Raw genomic sequence first — 20,516 nt, 5'->3', positions numbered from 1 at the left:
TGAGTTCTGCAGATTTAGGTACTGACATTTTGTAAGGTCTACGGGCAACTAGTTGAGTTCTTGGAGTATACTCTATTTCATGATCAACATCGTGCTTGGGTGGTAACTGTGAAATTTCTTTGGGAAATATCATGAAATTCTGCTATCCATTTGGGTTCACCTAAATCTATCTTCTTCTCCTTAGGATTAAGCTTTACTATGTAAATCCTCTCATTTTTCCTATGACTCTTCATAAGTTTGGTAAAGTTCACTAGTTTGAGCTTAGGCTTTTTCCGCTCCCAGTAACTGTAACCCCATTAGGAGAAATATGAACCTTGCATGGGCCTTGTAAGGAATCCTAATTTTTAGGGATAAAGGCTAATGTTGTGTAGGGTTAAGGGGACAAGGGCATTCAAGAAGCTAGTTTTGAGTAGACTTTTCTAGCTTTTTTTTAGACACATGTAGGATGTGGACCTAAGAGGTCACTTTCTCTCTCTAGCTTTTGGAAAGTGAAGGGAGTAAAGGGGTGTGGACACATCAGCAAAAACGTGGGTCACTAAGAGCCAAAATTTGACTTTTTTTCAAAAAAGTTATTTTTACTTATTTTTGACTTAAAATTCCCTCCCAACATATATACACATCAAAAAATCATTTTTTGACATTTTTTTAAACCTACAAACACTAAAAGTCCACTTTTCAAAAAAAAATCCCCCCAAAAAAGAAACCTTTGTTCTCTTCTCCTCCTTCCTCCTCTCTCCCTCTCCTCTCCCTCCCTACCCCCTTCTCTCTCCTCCTCCTCCCCTCTCTCTCCCTCTCTCCCCTCTGCCCCCTTCTCTCCTCCCATGTTCCTCTCCTCTCCCTCCCTACCCCCTTCTCTCCTCCTCCTCCCCTCTCTCTCCCTCTCGCCCTGTGCCCCTTCTCTCCTCCCATGTTCCTCCCTCTCCCTCCCCCCTCTTTCTTTTCATTCTTTGCTTCCTCATGCAACAACTGCCATGGTGCTCACGGACATCACAAATCGTATCCCTCCACCACCATGTACTCCACACAACAAAAGTGTACATATTGCTTGTCCGCGGTGTTTGCACCGAAGGCCGCACGTGAGGGTGAGCAGAGGTCATCCCAAGATCTTCATACTGTCGCTGAGACGAATGTGTATGGTTCTTCAATATCTTGGGAGGGGAGAAGTAGGCTTGTTAGGCTAGTGCAATTGGTTGTGTATGGGTGCAGGTGCTTCTTTGCATTCGTGGATGCACGAATGTCAAGCTCTTCAGCTCAAAACAGTGGCATTACAAGAAACAATGGGTGCAGGTTAGAGAGGTCAAGTGTCACCACTTTTCCTCTAAAACAGCCTTCTTTGTTACATCTTGCAGGTAGGTGCTTCAAATCCATCCTTATTAGAGGTGGGTAATCTCATCCTAATGCAAGAATGGCTCAAGGAACTAGCATAACATGAAGCTTTTACGGTGGCACAAAGCTCTCCTCAAGCAATGTGGCTCCCACTACACCAAAAATCACTATGCTAACATGGAGAGATCCCTAGTAGGACAATACAACAACTTTTCATCAGCAGCACACCCTTTCCTAACATGAGGGCACCCCCACCAGAGATATTTTTATATGATAGGTCACCCCTTGAGCATACCATGTCATGGAATGGATGTAAGAACTATGACTGCACTACCCCTTGGAAGTTGTTCACGAATGTATGTTTATCAAAGTTAATGAGAAGAAGTTTGGACTTTTTTGTTTGTTGATGTGTAAGAGCACTCTTGGTCTACCATATTTTAGATTGTTTGATAAGTTAAATAAGATTTGTAGTCATTTAAAGTATCTTTTTTTTTTTGTAAGATTGTACATGAGAAGACATGATAAAGTACAAGAGATCTTGACAGAATAAACCTCGATGAGATTCCCACCATGCACTTGTGACACCATACCTCTACTTGAACCCTTTGACTTCTATCGTTGTGGGGAGTCCAATGGGGGGCTATTTTCAAATTTTTAGCATAACTTTTTTTTGAAGGAAATTTTGGTTATTCTAAAGTTTATACACAGTCTAGGAGTTCATTCTGATTGTTTTTCTTCAGTTTCAAATTTTGACCGAGTACACTCCTTGGAAGCCACTTTTGAAGGTGTTAGGGCGAGATTTTGGGAAAGTTTTGTATGTAGGAAATACAGTCCTTAACACAATAAAAAACAATGGTTCTTTGAATATTTTCAGATTCCATGGTTTTAATGCTCGTTGGAGCTCGTAGATTAAGAAAAAAGTAAAAAATGTATGTTTTACATCATTTTTAAATAAATTGTCAACTTGCACATTGATTTTTGGAGAATGTGAGCAAGATATGATTTTTTCTCATCACATGATGGTCGAAGAAAGCGATGAGATGAACAAATTTATGTAAGACAAGCCCAGACAGATTCGGAGCCGATTGAAATCTAGAAGCTATTGAAAACAACCGAAAAGTTCAACAATTTATTAAAAAAAAAAAAAAAAAAAACCTAACACTTGAATCATGGCCATGCATCAAAAATATGCTCACACGGTGAAGGAGGTGCTTCAAAGCTATAAAAATCAGTATAAAATGCAAGCAATAGCGTTGGAGGCTATTCAAGAAGTTGTAGAGGCTCACATCATTTCAGATGACTTTGCAATGACAAAATGATTAAGAGTTGTGTCTACTGTCTCCATAGTGATTTGGCTTTTCGGTTTATCCATGTGTTTTAAGTTAAGTGGTTTTGGCCATGAAGAGTTAAATTTAAATCAAATATTAACATTTTTTCCATCCTAAGGGGCAAACAAAGCTAGAAAATGCAAAAAAAAGGGTGGCCACAAGGGCGCGCAGATGGCCCATCCAGCAGTTTTGGATAGCTCATCTGCGCGCCCTTGTGGCCACCCTTTTTTTTTTGCATTTTCTAGCTTTGTTTGCCCCTTAGGATAGCAAAAATGTTAATAGCTGATGAAACCAGATGTTTATGTAGCATGAGACTAGATTTTTATATTAACCAATGTGATTTGGCCTTTTGGTGCAGGGAACTAGTAAGTTGAGTTGAAGGAAGGCATAATGTACTTAAAAAGTTAAATTTTACATTCATCTCATCTTTTCCAAGGTCCTGGAGTGCAACAATAGCCTAATTATGCAAAAAAAAGGGTGGCCACAAGGACGCGCAGATGGCCTATCCAACAGTTTTGGATGGCTCACCTGCGCGCCCTTGTGGCCACCCTTTTTTTTGCATTATATGGCCTTGTCTGCCCCTTATAATAGCAAGAATGTTAATATTTGATGAAACCAGATGTTTATGCAGCATGAGACTAGATTTTTATACTGTCCAATGTGATTTTCCCTTTTGGTGCAGGGAACTAGTAAGCTGAGTTGAAGGAAGGCATAATGTGCTTGAAAAGTTCAATTTTAGGTTCATCTCATCTTTTCTAGGGTTCTGGAGTGCAGTAATAGCCTAATTATACAAAAAAAGGGTGGCCACAAGGGCCCACATATGGCCCATCCAGCAGTTTTGGATGGCTCACTACGCGCACTTGTGGCCACCCCTTTTTTTGCATTATATGGCCTTGTCTGCACCGCAGGATACCAATTTTTTTTAGATTAAGTGAAAGCAAATCTTTATGCAACATGACAGTACAAATTCCACTTCTTTTCACTCAGATGTAATTAGAGCTCCCCCCCCCCTTTCTTTGTGTTCAAAGGTCCGGAGCATTCACTATGTAAAATTTTCCTATATCATGTGCGTTCACTAGAATGGATTAAAAGTACCCCTTATAGGCCTTATCTACACATGTTTCTGCAACTTTACAAGAATATAAAATCCCTTCTGTTGAACACATGTGCTATGTTACATATACTTTAGTGAACTCCCCATGTCAACGGCCTCACAAATCCTGTGCACTAAACATTAAACACTAGAAATCGACCAAACAAGGAGCCAATTTTTACTTCCTTGTGTCCACCTAGTGTTCTTGTGAAACATTGCTAATGATATATATTCAACATCCCCAAATGAGGACATCTTGACAAAGTTTATCATCCACTTTAATAAGAATAACCATTAATGATTAAACTGAAATCAAAATATTGTTTGAATTTCTCCAAGGTGGAGTGATTAAGACTTGCGACTTAAATCATCGTACATGAAAATCAAAATATCCATAAAAGTAAACAATATTTCTCAGATCTGTATGAAACTTCAGTAATCTAAATTAAATACTCTCACTCAATGCGACACCATTTAACAAAAAAACATATTTATATTGCATTTATAGAGGAATCCAACCTCATGAAAAATAATTACAAATGGAGACAATGTTGTTGCTGTTAGGCTTATCTTACAAGTATTTGTCTTCCTCATCTAGAGATTCATATACACTTGAGTATTTGTGTGTCTATGACACTAGGGAAGATAGTAGTACTATATGATGGCTTCTATGAGAGCTCCTAGAGAGTCCCTATTGGTTCAAGATTCTAAAAAACACCTACTATTCTTATCAAAATCTTTTAACATGGTAGTGAAAGGTTCCTCAAGGAACAAAAATAGAGTGATTTCCATCTCTGCACATGGTTGCTTGCTCATGTCCTCTTAAAACAAGTTGAATCTGTAAGTAAACAAAAGATTATGTGAGCACAAAGTTATAAAGTACAAAATGATATCATTCCAATTATCTAATGACAATTATACGAAGAATAAATTACAAGAAAAATCTTTGACGACTCTCCATAGATAACACAGCTTACTTACATTGTGAGACTCAAATCACATGCTACACAACTATAGATGGCGCACCAAAGTCCATCAACAAAATAGACCACCCAGTGTTATTAGGTTGGAAGCCTAAACATTGAAATCCATAAAGAGGTTAATTCTCTCCAGCATGATAAACTTAAAGATGAAGATGATATTAAGCTTTGAATGTAAGCTACAGGGGTAGTTTTCTTACCATTCTATCTTTATGGGAGATGAACCCTTGTAATGGCCCACGCGATATTCACACCTCCTATTGTTGTGGTATGCAACTCATGTGAGCTCATACTTTTTCCACCTTCGGGAGTAGAGGTTTCCATGTAGTGTGAGTGAATGAAAGTAGAAGGAGTAGAATCTTGTTTCATGTTGTAATGGAGATGAGAGAAGGGAGAGGAGCTAGCTTGGTGTGAAACTATGTGGTGGGTAAGGGGAAGAGATGGAGGAGGAGCTTGCTTGGTGCTACAATGGAGGTGGGAGAAAGCTAGCAGAGAGATAATGATGGACTATAGGGGGTGCATGTGGTTGTTGCAGCAATGGAGAGCTTGGAAAAAGGTTTGTAGAGAGAGAAAAACACTTTTTAGCTATAGAATAGGTTTGGAAAGACTTTGGAGGGTGAAAATGATGTTTTGATTTGTTTTTTTTAAAAAACAATTTTTTGGATTTTTTAGTGCACGTTTTTAACTTTTGAAGGTCAAAAATACTTTTTTGACCATGAAATAGGTTTGGGGACCTTTTAAGGAGGGAAAACTTGAAATTTGAAATTTTTTGAAAATTTGAAATTTTTAGTGTATTTTTTAATCCGGGCCAAAAAGTGGGGGAAAAGAGGTCAAAGTGGTCCCCCCCCCCCTCTCTTTCCCCTAGCCACCTCCCTTACCTTCTCACTAGGTAAGAGACAATTAAGAGGTGTAAGGCTACCTTGTCCCCCTACTTTTTTGAGGGTATAGAGTGTGTCCACCACCCTCTTCCTATTGGCTGACCTCTAATTAACCTTAATCCCAAAGGGCCCCTAGAGGGTTCATATTTTTCCTAATGCCTAGAGTTTTGATCATTTTCAAAATTCAATGAAGCGTCTTTACAATGTATGTGAGCATCATTAGCTTTAAGCCAATCTATTCCTAGAATTCTATCGTAAATTCCTATGGGTAAGACTCTGAAGTTTACAGAAGTATTATGACCATCAATTTCTTTTTTTAAAGTTACCCACTAAAGTAAAAGTTCTAACCTTCCTACCCGTAGCTAATTTTATGTAAGGCCTCTATCAGAGTGCGTTAGCAGTGGCTAGCACTGCCTACAACGGTTATGCATCAAGCTGGAGATATGCTATGGTTGTGCATAATGTTTCCAACTCACTTTATATAAGTCTTGGGCTCATTGGGAGTTCCAAAGTTGTATATGTTAGCTAGAGGGCTCAAACATAAACCCATAGTAGAAGGGATTGGGGTGAAAGCCTTCAAAAGGAAGCCTTTATGCAAGGAGGCTTCATTCTTGAGGATCCACTTTTGAGAGCTCTCTCTCTCTCTCTTGAGTGTTCACTCTATGGATGGCCTAGCCTTGAGCTTAATGCCCATGCTTAAGAGGATAGTACTAATCCATTGTAACTAGAGAATCTTGATTAATCTAATCCCTATTTTACTCATTAGTCTTATCTTCTCGACATTTCATTATGTCATGAGGTATGTATTTCATGCTTTGATCTTAACTCTCTTCTTTCATAAGTATTTCAATTAGCTAGTTACTTATCTAATTCTCTTGATTAGTGGAGTTTGTGTGCATTCTTGGTCACGTCATTAGAGTTTGTGCCTAATTGTGTGCTTAAGAGTGTGAAGGTTTAAGAGCCTTGAGCTCAATGCCACTTATGTGTGATATGATTAAAGTACCTTGGTTGGGATGTGATGATTGGGAAAGCAAACTTCTATGCATTTAGTGTGTGTTTTGATCATGGATTCTTGTGTTGACTGTGTTCTTGTGACTCCATAAGATTGGCAAGTCAGACTTTGGTGGACTTGATGTGTGTAGGAGTTGACTAATTAGTGATTAGAGTATGCTTAGAGTTAGTCTTGCCATGGCTAACCTCTACTTGCATTGGTGAGGTATTCTCTTGGATCCTCTATTTCTATTCATCTGATGGTCATGCTTCCATGCCCTAGCCAGATTGGAGATCCATGGATTTGATAATTTTGTGTGGGTTACAATTAGGTCGTTGCTACAATGCCTCCCAACATTTAGTGTTGTTGCCGAGGATCGATAACCTAAGCTAGTGAGTATAGGATGTTTAGAATAGAGTAATTTTGCTACTAATTTCATTGGTTTTTGAGTGTGTGTAACTCAATTTTGGTTTGATTTGGTGATGTTGTGCAAGTAATTAAAGCTAATTGTTGAGTTATGAATACCCTAAACCCCTAATTCCACCCCCAATTTTACTAAATTTCATACTAACCCTTACTAATTTTGCTTCATTTCCATGCTAATTGTACTAATTCCATGTTAATTTTTACTAATTTTTGACTAGCTTTGCTAACCTAACCGCCGCTAACATTTGATGTGCCATGTATGATCAATCCCCTTGTAAGAGGTGGAATCATCACTTATATCAAGTTCTTTGTGCTAATTTATGCCTAGTGTGATGATTTGAGTGTTTGATTTTTGGCTTACAATGGTCAATTTTGAAGCTGATTTGATGGTGCACACACTTGTGTGTGCAATGATGCATTTTCACGTGGAGCAAAGGAATAGCTTGTAGTGTAATTATGATGTAAGTGCACTCACTTGCTCATGTTAATTCTTGATTGATTAATGTGGTTCAATGTGTGCTAATTATTTGCAAAAATTAGGTGTGTAAAACAATTGACCTACACTTTGCACTTAATTTTATTCACTTAGAATGAAATTGATGGTCAATTTGGACTAATCAATGATGTTTGTATCAAGATAATGCTTAGTTCTCATCAAGAATTCATGTGTATGCATAAAAATCATTGTATGTGTATTGCACCAAAGAGGAAACAAATTGTCACAATAAAATCAAGTTGTGTGTGCACCTAATCTTGAGTGTGTGCATGCATAGACATTGATGAAACTGAGGATATATGAGTATGCAATCATGTAATTGATATGTATGCTACACTAATTCAATCATTGGATAAGCCTAATTGCCAAAAAAAAAGGGCAAAATTTGAGTGTGTGTGCCCATCCAAGACCACTTGATTTTCAATGATTGATGGTCAATTGGGACACTCCAAATGGTTTTTGAGTGTGAAATGTGCATGAAAAGTGTGTGCAATCATTAGGTGTAAGCCTAAGTGCATTGCCAATTGAGCCAAACTTGATGATTTTGTGCTTAATTTTTGAGTGTGTGCATTGCTTGATTGGGTAAACATAATGTTAATTTTTTAGAAATTGAGCATGCATGCATTCACTTATGCTTGATTGAGTTTACAATTTCAACATTGCAATGTGGAATTGATGTAATTTTTGCATATAATTTTGGCCTAAATTTGGGTGTGTGTGTGCTAATCAATGGCATGTACAATCCAATGGGTGAATGAATAAATGGTATTTTTCACCAATTATGATGATTAATTTGGCCAAATAGTTGATTTCACTAATGTGTGTGCCTACTCAATAGCATTTGAGATCCAAATTAGGGATGAATGATTGGTCTCCATTTTCTTTTTAGCAATCGGTTCTCTAATCTCTGGTTTTTGGTACTATCCTAAAATAGCAGCTTATTGACTCAAAAGCTTCTTACTTTATGGGCGTTCTCTTCCTCCTAAGCTAGATGTTGTAGACTGATCCTTCCCTGAATCAATTTTTAGGTCCTTGTAAGGTATGGGATCCTGTTGTAATTCAAAATCAATACCTCGGCTTATTTTACAACCCTGTTATCCCTGATTTCTATCCCCAATTAAATCCTCATGTCTACCACAATATCTTTTATACACTAATTAGCTGTTGATCTTTCTTCTGCAGACCGTGTGGGATCCAACAATACTCCAGCTTAGATATGGAGCTCTTGCCCCTTGCCTACCAGCCATTGTCTAAGGGCTGCTTACTTGCATCCGTGACCCCCTCTTCCACAACACCATGGTGGAGGTTGAAGGGGCTTCCATGCTCAATGAAACCCAATCTAAGCTCTCTCTACTCTATCTCCTGGATATTCCAGCATGGTTTTGGCTATACTCCCTGGCACAAGAAAATCCACGAAATGTGGTACAACGACTACGCGAGCTGGCTTCAAACCTCAAAACTATCACCGATGATGATGAATGGGAGCAAAAAGAATGGACTGAGGAATCTCCCAATGTCATGAGGAGATTCATGGAAGGGCACGGGAAGAAGCTTCGTAATGACCCAATAATCCGACAGCACAAATGCCATCTTCTCAATGGGAATTGATGAGGTAATTCTTTTCCCCCAATTGGAATCCACTAGCTCTCTCATTCCAATGGATCTTGATCAAGCTCTTGCTACCAAAAGCTTCTCCAACATCAGCCCTTCCCTTAACCTCTCAAAAAAAACGTTTGATACATACACCAATCCATTTATCCCCTGCCGGTTTTTGGAGGTACTTCTCGGAGGGACAGACCGTGGTCCCTTGGCAACCTTACGCTTATGGCTCCATTCACGGAAGGTTTGATCTTAACACTGCTTAATGGAAAGGATAAATAGGCTCTAAAAATTGGTTTACAACAGATTTTGGAAGCTAATGCATTTATCTTGGTGGAAAATCTTATAACGGCCACACCATCTTTTATGTCATACTTTGACTCTGTTCGGTGCAAATCCACCTATGGATGTGTTATAGGGGTGAACGTTGTGATCTCTACTATTGCAAGAGAAACCAACTATGCAACACAGATATGGAACATTCATCGCCCCTTTCTCAAATGCGGCTACGAGCATGTCGGACAAGTGAGTACGTGTGGAGATGGTAATGTGGTATGGTTTGACCATGCACTTTGGATGATAATGAATCATCTCCCATCATTTTTTCAGGAGCTAACCTAAAGAAATCCACTATCACCTTTCTTAGCTCGATAGAAAAAATGTGCAGGATTCCTTGAAGGCCATGCTAATCCACTTATTTTACAGGGAAAAACTTAAGGAAGCTATCAAGCACACTATCCTCTTCAATCAACAACCACCATCCTCAAACCTCAACATTGAAGTTGACAACTTCATCATTCAAGAAATTACACCAAATAAGGATGATCGTACTAGAAAAAGAGCATGGTATGAAGCTATACAACATGGTCATGGGAGGGTCAAGCATCCATATACCCCTCAAAGAGCCTCACCTTCACCTAGGATACTTAGATGGGGGCAACCTTCCCTCACGGAATCAGCCAATTGCTCTTGGACTTCACAAAACTCCTCCGCCTACCCCCCTTACTCTTCTCAAGCCTCTATGCCAAATTCGCGCACTCGCCTTGCTTTCAATCGGCAATGTGCCAGTAGTGCTAAAGCACTCCTTTATGACTAAGAATCCCTGTTGTTCATCATTTTTTCACCCTTTGTAGCGGGCTTGGTCTCTTAGTTTGTCCACTTTCTTTAGCATTTTTCCCCTACATTGCCATCCTTATTAATTGTGATAGAACAATTTTTTTGCCCCTTCAGTTTTTTTTGCCATCCTAGAGTGATGGAGATGTATTTCATATTCTCTAGGAGTTGTTATTTAACATCTCTCGCTTTAATACTCCTCTCCTTGATAGCACTATACAAAGTATGATGCATACGTAAAAATTTTACCCGAGTCCCCTCTTCCATTTTTTTTTCCAACTTTTATCCTTGATGTCTATCTAATGCAATTTTGCGCCTCTTTTTTACTTCTTCTACCTCTCGCTCTATTCTTGGTTTGTAGGGATACTCATCAAAGGCTATGCCTAGTCAAACCACCTCCAAAAAGGGGATTTTTCTTACACATAAAATTCATCAACCCCTTGATGGACATTTTGATCTTAGAAGTTTTATTGAACTCTTCCACTTTGGGTTAAGTATACCCACCCCACATTATGGGATGAATGCGTCCTTGCTTGGACATTCCTACCTCCATTAACAGTGGAACTAGGTAATGCACGACCAGTTTTTACACAATCTAAGACTAACCCCTATTTATGTATTTGTGGGATACATCAACTTTGGGACATCTCCTCACCACTGACATTAAACATTTTATGATCCACAACTTTCCACCCTATGTGGATACGGGCTTGGAAATATCACCACCTAGCATTAATGATGATATTGTGGAACTCTGTAAGGTCATTGATGCTCTCATTCTTAACCAATGCATCCATCCCCCATATGGGATGACCAAAGAAAATATTCACTAGGCCCTACATGGGTATTGCCAATAGTTCCTTCCCATCAAACGAAAACACAAAACATACCTCAATCTGAGAGAAGAATTGGACCTCTTAAAAGCGAAATTCTTCATCACTTGCCTCGAAAAGGCTCCCAATAATATGGCATTGATTTGTAAGAAACTCATTTCAGAAGAAGCCCACAAATGTCTACATGGATCAGACTTCCAACTTTTGCCCCAAAGCATTGAAAATTATTTAATTCACCTTGACTCTTCTCTTTCAAAACTTTTGCCAACTGCCACTATGCAACATAATACCCTCCCTTTCATAACAACTTCTTACCAATGCCACAAGGAAACTTTTTGATGGATCACCTGTGGTACTACATGTTGCTACACTAAAATGTCACTTATCATGGCATGTCTTTTCAAAACTTGCATCCCCCTTCTCAAACAAGGGCCAAAAATCTTAATCAAAAAGCACTCCTTTGTCATCATGTGCATTCTCAATCTTGGTGGATTGTGTATTCTATCTATGAAAGCACACTCAACCTACCCAAATTTGCTTTAAAACTCTTTTTAGGAGACATAAAAGAATTCTATGAGAACATTTTACATCTTGGGATACAAGGTTTGATATTCCACATCACTAAACTTATAAATTTCACCTTCTCCCTAGCACAACACCTGTTTAATTCCTTCAAGAATACCCCTGCTCAATGTATGGAAGGCACATGGTCACAAAATCCTTACAAATCAGGACTCTCATTCACCATGCAATTGGTCATTGATCTCAACACATGGCTAATCAACAACATGTTTATCCAAAACCAAGCATTTGTGTATCACCAAGTAAATGGCATCCCCATGGGATTAGCATGCTTTCCTCTATGGTGCAACTTATATCTGCATTCACTTCAATTTGATTTCCTTCCTAAAACCCTCAATACCACTAACCCAAAACCCATTCTCTCAAAACTTGGAACACCGTTCAAATATTTTGATGATCTACTCAGGGTTGATTCTCAGGATCCTTCCTATTTCATAAACACCCAACACATCTACCCCAGTTTCTTGAGCATTGAAAATTAGGAAGGAGCAACAGCCAGCTTCCTAAACCTACATCTTGCTATCAAAGAAGGCAAGCTAATCAAAATCCTAAACAAAAAAGAAGATCGCTTACCTTCCGACTTTTCTACCTATAAATACATACAAAGATCTAGCAATAAACCATCTGACTGGGCTCACAAAGTCATTCTATCCCAAATCAAGCTTATAAGTTTTTGCAATACCCTTCCACAAAACGTAGCACTTGATATCAAGACATTCATCCAGGCCTTTTGTGTAACATTTAATGGTCTAGTAACTTGTGTGTAGCGAAAAATAGCATGAACATAATGAGCATTTCATTAGAATAGCTTCCTAATGAGAATAACAAGAGTGCTTGGGTGGAGAGAGCAACAAAAATCATAACACCTAGTTAGATAGCATGAACAATACTTAAAAAGAGAGAGAAATCAAGCAATTGACAACAGTTGAGGATAGGATTTGCATGGAGCCGGTCCCCCCTCCAAAAGGCTTTGTATTATGGTTTCTCCCATCAAGAGAGATATTTTACAATATAATTCTTTGTGTTCCTTCAATACTAGCTAGTTCAATTAAGATGGAAACTTCATGCACTAAGAAAAATAGTTATCAAACACAACATCAATTCCCTCACGGTCTCAGATCCAAGACCTCACACATTTTTGAAGATGGCGGGAGCTAGCGGGGTATGAGAGTAGATTGAGAGGAAGAAGGAGTATTCTTACGAGAAAGATGTACATCTCGTCACATAATCACTCATATTAGCATAGCTTAGCTTAGTAATTAGCATTGTAGAGGAGATGAGCATGCATTGAAGCTTGGCTCTTGGTTGGATTTGCATTACAAAGTCAAGAGTTGTTGGTGTAGGCCTTCCTTCTCACAAGCTTGGAGTAGGTGATAAGCTTTCCATTTGAGAAGGAGAGAGAGTCTTCTTACTCCACACATGAGCTAGTGTGAGTGTGTAGGTGATAATGCCTTTGAAAAATTAGCCCCCACTCTCTCTTGGTCGACCCCTCTTGCTATTTTCTCTTGCTAGCATCCTATTGGACCTCCTTAGGCCTAGCCAATGGTAATTAAGCAGCATAAGTGATAGCCTTCTCACATGTGTCCCCCTTTCCCCTTTTGTGAGAGCTTTAGGTAATTAATAATTGCAACTAAACTCTCATTGGACCCCTTTGCCTCCTAGCCAATGCCTCCTAGCCAATAGGAATCAGGAAAGCCATTGGGCTATTAAATGCTCATTGGACCCCTTGGGAGACTGTTCAATAGTCTTCTAGAGAGCTTAATTATTATTGGTTCTTTTATTAAGTGTTTTTAAATTAATTAAACTAGATTTACTCTAGCTTAATTCTCATTGGTCCACCTCGAAGGCCATCCAATAGGAATTGGGTACACCTTGTGGGCATCTGGGCTAGGGAGTTGACATGTGTCCCTCATTCCCTTTGTGTAAAGGGATCTTGTGTGTGTGTGTGTGTGTGTGTGTGTGTGTGTGTGTGTGTGTGTTTCTCTCTCATCCCCTACTTGCAAGGCTCGCCCCCTCCTATGTAGGGATTGATAAAGACTTTTGGGACACACACAAAGCATCCAATTCTCCCATGTTTGACCTTTGGACACAACCTTTGAATTTTGGAACCTTAGCATTTTGGAAGTCTTAATGGGCTGAACCTTAGGGTCTTTTAAGCCCATTGTTGCACATGGCTCTTTTACAGATGCCCCCCCCTTTGGATCCCTACTGTGGCCGGTCTGCTAGCTTAACCAATTTCTCCCCTGGCACTTCCCCATATTAAATGATCGGTTTAGCATGAGAAAATCATTTAGGAGAATTAGATATTGATCATTATGACATTTTGTCACAATGGATTTGAAAAAGCAGAATTGTGGAGATTGGTTAGAAACCATCTACAAGGGTATGTAGCATCCTCTCACACATGCAAATCATTGACGTCTTGGAGCACCTAAAAATTGGAGGGCACTAGGCCCCCCTCAAGAGGGATTACAACCAAAAAATACCCTAGTGCAGGCGGAGGTGGGCTCCTCACCCTCTCTAAACCATATGATACCCCCTAGAGAAAACATCCCCACATACTACAAGATGCTCTCACATACTCCCCCCTTCCAAAAGAAACCGTGAGCTAGCAAGGGATTGGTCCTTTTTAATAAACCTTAAAACATAACTGACTTAACCCCTTGGCGTGGGCCTCTCTTATTTACATATTAAAGCATAACTGACTTAACCTCTTTAGGTCATCTTAACCCATGCACGGTTCATCTTTTTGGAAGGAACACCAAGAGCTCTTTTGGGATCTATATAAAGGTAGCTCCTCCCTTGAAAAGACATCATTTCAAGAGGAATACTCCAACTCAAAAAGCTGCAAAACACACATACAAACTCAAACCCTCTTGATGGCCACTTCTAACCAGGTTCTTTTTTTCTTTGCATTTACTTTAGGGTGACATCTATAACATGTAGTGATACCTTATGACACCTGACTTCCATCTAATAACTAACATCTTTGTTTGTTTGTGGTGATGGTGGCAGGTAACAGGGTACCCCTCTCTCTAATGCATATGCAAAGAATGGAACTTCCACTAGTTGATGTTTTTTATCTATGTAAAGCACTTTGTTGTTCTGGGCATTTCCCCTGGCCTCTGGACGAGTAGTACTTCAATTGATATGAGTGGGTTTATTGCAAAAAATGTCATCTTTGGAGTCTTTTTCAAGTTAGTAATTTTAATTGTCAATCAACTACTCTCTCTCTCTCTCTCTCTCCCCCTCTCTCTCTCTCTCTCTCTCTCTCTCTCTCTCTCTCTCTCTCTATCTGTGTGTGTGTGTGTGTGTGTGTGTGGTTAATGTAGTTTGGTTAGTATAAGGTAGATTAATTCTTCTTTATTATTTTTTAAATCAAATACACACAAAATAATCTTTTTTTTTTGCAAAAAAAAAAAGAAAATCCATGAAAAAGGTATTAACATTTTTCCAAAAAAACAAAGAGGTTAAAAAAATCACAAAAAACCCAAAAATAAATAAGCAAACAGAAAAGAAAAAAATCACACAAAAATTAAAAACAATTCATAAAAATAGGAAAAAATTCCAAAAAACAATAAAAAATCATAAAAGTCAAGAAGAAATACCTTAAAAAGTTCACCAAAAAAAAAGTAATCAAAATCTCAATTAAAAATCAAAATACTCATTGAAATTCATTAAAAATTAAAAAAATTCACAAATAAATCACATAAAACTACCAAAAGTCCAGAAAATTTACAAAATTCTATCAAAAAATATAAGAAACATAATACCAAAAATAAAAAATTTCAAAAATTTTACATAAAATAAGAAAAATAAGAGGGGAGGAGTGAAAAAAAGGCGAAAAAAGAAAATAAGTCTTCGAGGAATTTGAGCAAAAAAATCAAAAAATTTACAAAAGGTAAAAAAAGCACGTAAAAAGAGAACAAAGCGAACCGTGAGCCGCAAAATTCTTGAATTTGTAAAAAAAGAGCAGAAACCAAAGTGCAAAAAATCAAGCAGTGCAAAAACATTTGAATTGAGCCGAGATAGAAGAAAATTTCAAAATTTATTAAAAGGAGTGAAAACAAAAATGTGCAAAATTGAGAAATCGAACCTATGTCGAAAGTCGATCGGATAGGGCATGTTCATATGAAACGCAATTCAAAATTGAATTTTGAGTAAAATTTGGTTGTTAGAGCATCATTCATGCGTCAAAGTTGCTAATTGAGGCTGAGATTAGCAAATTTTGGACAAAAATTGGTAGAACTCCGAGCTGTAAAACTTACCCCATTTCAAATCTTGACCTAGAACAGAACCCCTGGGAATCAATACTTGAACATTTCCACCAAGAACATCACCGTTCTAGCCCAGATTTGAAAAGCATTCTCGCATTTCAGTTAAGGAACGCCAGAGGCTATAAGTCATTGTGCACGCCACAAACTGACAAGTGCAACCCATTGCATTGCAAATTGGGTTGCAGATTAGGCTCTTCAGAGTCCATGCTTTCATTGTTTCACAGACCGCAATCAATTCTAACACATTCAAGCTAGAGTTATTCAACTCTTTTAAGTTTGAAGAGAAGTCAACTGCAAAAATTACTTTGGCCCAAGTAGTTTTGTCAAGCTGAAGCAAGAGAGCTTGTGCAAATGTTTGGATAAACACTTGGGTCAATTTTATATACTTCTATTTGCACTTCATCTTTGAGCTTGCAATACTTGGCTCCGCTAAAATTTGTAAACATTTGGAAGTTTTCAAGATCTGGTACAAGTGTTTATCCAGACATCTATTATAGACCATTATATAATCCATGTACAATGACCCTAATTGCATATGCATCAATTGTGCAGATGTCTGGATAAACAGTTTGGGTCAATCTTAGCCCAAGTGTTTGTCAAGACATCTATTATAGCCCATACTCTCTAGAGTTGCATGATATTACCCCAGTAAACCCAAAAATCTGTTCAAAACCAAACTTTTCTCCATTGGAAATTTAGCTTCAACATTGTGACCAAACAAGCATATACTTTGACCAAAATAGCCATAGATATAGACGAGAGTCTAAGATCTATGATGCCTTGGGTCCTGAAACCATGGAAGCTCATATCATAGGAGACCCATGGGGTAGAAAATATCAGGGCAAAGATAATTCTATCTACAACTTGACTTGGGGAATTATTTGCCATGGTTCACGGAGGTACATAGGAAACTATGCAGAAGGTTTATAGATGCCAAACATCAATAGTTCTACCCACAGTGTGCCTTCACAGTCTCAAAAGGTGAGATCAAACCAAAGTCAAACAGTCTTGAGCACAGCTCATAAAGAAATCTTTAGGGATCACCCTAGAAAGGCGGGACCCGCAAATCCATCAAGCTCAGCTCTTGTATCAGGAATTGCAATGTTAGTTAGAATCCCTAAAACTTCTACCTAGCATCCCTCTTCAAAGAAGAAAAATCCATTGAAAGAACATATGATTGCTGGAAGATCCCAAATTGACCCAGATTCCCTCAAAATATGTAGACAAATGCTTCTATGAAGATCATCAAGGATATAAGTTTCAACTGATTTCCACAAGTCAAAGTCAAAAGTCGACGAATCCCATAGTGTTCAAACAATTGCATGTGACCAAGCTCACATATGCATATTGAGATGCAGATGGAAATGGATATCATTAGATTCATGACCTTGTACAAACCCCTATAGATGGTAAGACTAAATTCAAAGATTATTTGAAGATGGTGCAAAGTCTCAAGTTTCCATAACATGTGACTGTTGAAAAGTCAAAATCAATGGAAGCTAAATTCAAAAAGGGTACACAAAATTCACCACCAAAATCTCTTTTGAAGAGATAAATTTTTCCATAAAGTACATCGGATCTTCTAAGATCAAAATTTACTCAAATACAATCAAAGAATACTCAATAGTTGCAAGAAAAAGGTGCGGTATTATAACCAAACGAGCCAAAAATGACCAAAGAAGGTGAATAAAGCAAAGAAGATGCATCAAAAGTTCAATCTAAGCACACAACCAGTGAAAAGGAAATTCAGACACAAATCTTGAGAAGATCAAGTGCAACATTACCGGTGAAAATTAAGAAAATTTGTCAAGTGAAGTAAAGCTATATTTTTAGCTACACAAGAACCTCATGTCTCTTTTCACTTAGATAAAATGTGGCCAACCACAGCTAGAAGATGCTCATCTTGAACTCAATAGCATATATGTAAGACAAAAGAGAAAAGAATGTTGTGAATCATTTCCATCACTCAACCATTGCAAGAAAGATTCATTCTCTCAAACAAGAACCTCAAAAGACCTTCCTAAGAGGATAAAGCAACAAACAGAACAAAGAGAAACCAGGTAAGCTACTGAACAAAAAAAGTCATAAAATCCAGAAGTAAATAAGAACGGGTTTGCAGAAAATATAAAAGGAAAAGGAAGTCCAAAGATCAGTCACTCTTTGCCAATAAATTCAACTGATAGAAGTCCTAATGGAAAACAGAGTCTCAAGCCACCCTCCATAGAGACCAAACTAGATCAAGATGAGACTATGGCAAAAGACAAACAAGGATCTTCAATAGAACCGCCCCCATGAGAATAGCTATAGTCCTCAGTAATGCAAATGGAGAAAGTGTCAGATGCAATTCTCTATTGAAAAAATAAGCAAAGTGCAATATGGTTGCAAACAATATCCAAAAAATATCAAGATCACTCCAGGTAAACAAAACAGTAAAGCAATGCTAGATATGGTTGCCAGTCAAGAAGAAATGGTTGCTATTCTTAACATCCAAAATCATGAAGAGCAGGTAAAGTTTCAAGTGAAGCCTTTGAAGGAAATGCATGCATAAGTCATCCTTGGACATCAGTGATTAGACCAACAAAAGGCCTACGGAGAAGAAACAATGCTACTACTCTACTTTCCAAGAGATACCATGCAGCAAATACAAGTACCATTAATGCTAGATTCAGAGTTGCAAAAGTCACAAGAATCAAAGACAAATCTTGTAGACAAAGGTAAAGCTAAAGTGGACCTTCCACCAACTAGCATGAAAGGTGTGACAACATATGCCTCTACATCAAAGAACCATCATGGATCAAATTCTTCAAGCAAATCAGGCTATAAGAACTTCAGCTTAGTTGCTGAATCAAACAAAACCTCTAGGGAGCCACACAAAAAACCAAATTTATGTCACCTTAATTACTCAAGAAAGAAAAAGAAATCAATTCGTGTTTTTTCCAAGGAGTTTAGTGTTGGGGTATAGGCGCATGTGCCTTGCCCGACCGCCCAGAGTCTGGGCACCCACTGACTTGTATACCTTATACATAGCATAAGTGTATAGGGGGCTGCTCACTCTTTGAGTCTCCCCACCCATATCTGTGTGTTGTGTGTCTCCTTCTCTCTCTCTCACTCTTCGTCTGTGGTGCTCCCCGATCCCCTTCAGTTGGTATCAGAGTGTAGGTGCGGAGGGAGCGCGTATGTGCACAGTCACGACGATAGCGGAGAGCCAGTTTCATTCCCGAAATCACGTCCACGCGTGCGCGCACTTTCATGAGTGCAAACAGGGTTTTGACTTCGGCATCGGCAAATTCAGCTTTCCGAGAGTGTTTCCAGCAGGTGTCCTTCCGTTTTACCCCCCTTTCAAAGCCATTCAAGCCATCAGAAACCTCATTTGAGCTACGGTTGAGGAGCTGCATTTTTCAGCCCTCTTTTGGCAGTTTATGCTGCGTTTTTGGGTCGAAACGGAGGTTTTTGGCATAGCTTTCACACCCGGACTCGGATACATGTGATCCAGGAGTCTACCTTGGGGTTTTGGCACGCTCCGAATGCGCTCGTCATATCAGAATTTTAAAATTCTGAACGCTGAATTTTCTGCAGCAGCAGCTGTTTATTGTGTGTCGAAGATTCCACACATGGTTTGCTCTCAGATGTGAGAGTGATATTTGTTGCAAGTTTCCTCACAGGTGGGAGGATACGATGTATGCCTTATGTGGTTTGATACTTAGGGAGACTAATGTGATTGCATTTTGAGCTCGGCAATGTATGCCTCGAGCATGTTTTTTGGCAGTCACAGGTAGAGCATATATTTGTGTACTAGATTTGCCGGTGTTTGCAATGATGTATGCAAAGTGTGGAGATTGGTGCATGCATTTGGAGTGCGGTTTGATGCGCTTTGGTTTCTCATGATTTTGAGTGTGCAGTCACTTTGGTTACTGGTTTTGTGGCCATTTTAATGACGAAACTCTGGTGAAAGTTTCCCAGGAGTTTTATGCGTATCATTTATGCGATCTAGATAGAGATTGCGGGTTGCACTCAGCATTTGCGTGTGGTGTTCTCTGCAGGTGGGAGATTTGTGCGTGTGTATGCATCAATACCGCACATTGTGGGCTTGGTGATTAGCTCACGGGTTTGACAGGCGTACAGTTATCTTGGCACACTCACAGGATTGAGTATTGTGATGAATGCTTGTTTGGCTACGAGCTAGGTAGCCGGATTCGAGCACTAATGGCTTGAGGTTTTTCAGCAGGTTTCAGCTACAGGTTTACAAGTTTACAGGTAGGTTTGAGGGCTTATTTGGGCGCTGAATTTTCAGCCATTGTTTCCTCTTTGCAGGTGTCCATGTATAGCTCAGTTTGTAGGCTGATCTGGGACACGTTTGTGACTTGTTTATGTACCTATTTAAAATCTAAATTTTGGGGCTGTTTTGGGGCTGATTTGTAGCCATATTTTACAGCCATATTTGCAGACTTTTGTTGATGCGATTCGAGCCAGTTTAGGGCTGATTTGGTTGACATTTGCTACTCATTGTTGGTTGCTCTTTTGCGAGCATTATGCCTAATTTTTCATTTGACTTCCAATGTTATGGTCTGACACAGTTTGATGGTGTAGATTTTGT

This window comes from Adiantum capillus-veneris, chromosome 25, assembly GCF_014529385.1.
Source record: "Adiantum capillus-veneris isolate H3 chromosome 25, ASM1452938v2, whole genome shotgun sequence".
Taxonomy (NCBI): domain Eukaryota; kingdom Viridiplantae; phylum Streptophyta; class Polypodiopsida; order Polypodiales; family Pteridaceae; genus Adiantum; species Adiantum capillus-veneris.
Note: the sequence above shows the minus strand (reverse complement) of the source record.